The 1,122-nt window shown below is 52.0% G+C and overlaps 1 pseudogene; it reads right to left on the bottom strand.

Moving 5' to 3' along the window:
• Positions 1-5: 5 nt before the first annotated feature.
• LOC109377896 (fructose-bisphosphate aldolase C-like) lies at positions 6-929 on the bottom strand (annotated as a pseudogene).
• Between the last annotated feature and the right edge of the window lie 193 nt (positions 930-1,122).

Genomic DNA, 1,122 nt, shown 5'->3' with positions numbered 1-1,122 from the left:
TAAGAGAAGGTGAGGGCCCAAGGCCAGGGAAGTGGGCAGCGGTTGATAGCATTGAGTTTAAGTGATGCTTCCTCTTCACTCTGACTCCCAGACAGGAAGGTCACTCCTGGGACAGCTGGGGACACAGTGCGACGCAGGGCAGTAACAGTTGCCATAGCAACCTCCTCTGGGCTATACTTAAAGGGACAGGCATGGCCAGGAGTCTCCATGTTGGGCTTGAGCAGAGTCCCCTCCAGGTACACATGATGGTCACTTAGGGCCTTATACACAGCAGCCAGGACCTTCTCTGTAACATACTAGCAATGTTTGAGGTCATGGTCTCCAACAGGCAGGATTTCAGGTTCCACAATAGGCACAATACCGTTCTGCTGGCAGATGCTGGCATAGCGGGCCAGCACATTGGCATTCTCCAAAATGGCAAGTGCTGAGGGTCTGTGCTCACTGAGCGAAGTCAGCACCATCCTTCTTGTACTGGGCACAGCGTTCCGAGAGCCCATCCAGCCCTTGAGTGGTGGTTTCTCCATCAGTCCCAACTAGAGGCACTACACCCTTATCAACCTTGATGCCAATGACAATGCCCTTATCCTGGATGGTGCAGGCGAAGGGGACACCATTATCATCTTTCTGGTAGAGTGTTTCATGGAAGAAGATGACACCTCCAATGCACTTTTTCACATGATCATTGGCGCTGAACAGGACCTGGCGGTACAAACGGCGGTTCTCCTCTGTGTTCTCCACCCCAATTTGGCTCAGCCGCTTGGCCATGCTGCCTACAGACTCATCTGTGGGCAGAATGCCTTTGCCGGGGGCCACAATCCGGAGAGCAATGTCAGACAACTCCTTTTCCTGCTCAGCAGAAAGGGCTGGGTATGAATAAGCGTGGTGACAGCTCTGTGTGTAGCGAGTTAGCGGTGGCAGCACAGGAACAGCTTGGTTTCAGGTCTCCAACAGCTGTGGCTTCAACCCTAGCTCCTGTAAATGAGGCTAAGGATGCCGCAGAGATACGTACCTCGTTGGGGGGCGGGTCCTGAAACATTCTTATCATCAGTGTTCTAAACTCTGTCTCTGAAAGGTTGGATACCTATGTTTCATTTAGTTCCATTTCTTGAGGTTTCTTCTGAT

This window comes from Hipposideros armiger, unplaced genomic scaffold (assembly GCF_001890085.2).
Source record: "Hipposideros armiger isolate ML-2016 unplaced genomic scaffold, ASM189008v1 scaffold_1613, whole genome shotgun sequence".
In the NCBI taxonomy this organism is placed as follows: domain Eukaryota; kingdom Metazoa; phylum Chordata; class Mammalia; order Chiroptera; family Hipposideridae; genus Hipposideros; species Hipposideros armiger.
Note: the sequence above shows the minus strand (reverse complement) of the source record. Positions and strands in the feature narration are given on the sequence as shown.